Source organism: Etheostoma spectabile, chromosome 13, assembly GCF_008692095.1.
Source record: "Etheostoma spectabile isolate EspeVRDwgs_2016 chromosome 13, UIUC_Espe_1.0, whole genome shotgun sequence".
In the NCBI taxonomy this organism is placed as follows: Eukaryota; Metazoa; Chordata; class Actinopteri; order Perciformes; family Percidae; genus Etheostoma; species Etheostoma spectabile.
In genome coordinates this window covers 22,524,922-22,525,426 of record NC_045745.1, presented here as the reverse complement: position 1 = coordinate 22,525,426, position 505 = coordinate 22,524,922, and positions in this window count along the sequence as shown.

Genomic DNA, 505 nt, shown 5'->3' with positions numbered 1-505 from the left:
TCTGCGACCCATTTTGGGTCCCAACCCTAAGTTTGGGAAACATTGCTCTACAGGATCTGACTCCACTCACAGTTTATTTGATTTGATATGAAATTAGATTTGACAGCTAAAATCCTCCAGATGAAGTTAGAATATTGAATGTTATGGTGGGGGGGGCTGCATTATTATGAGTTTGGCATTTTCTTGACATGAAACAGAGTGTGAACCCCTGGATTATATAATCTCACTGAAGTCTCTTTGTCTCTTAAACCTCATGTGGACATGTTCTTGGACAGCGTTCAGCAAGCGTTTTTGCGGTCTGAGTAAATTAAGTTGTTCATAGTGCTGATTTCTTAAACCTGACGTCTAGGCTTCGTGCTGGTGCGGATGTCTCTGGGGCCTCTCGGAGCCCCGGGGAGCGCATCCTGTTTGTGCGCTGCCTGTCTGTCTGTCTGCCTGCCTGTCTGTCTGTCGGCCTGTCTGTCTGCCTGCCTGTCTGTCTGCCTGTCTGCCTGCCTGCCTGCCT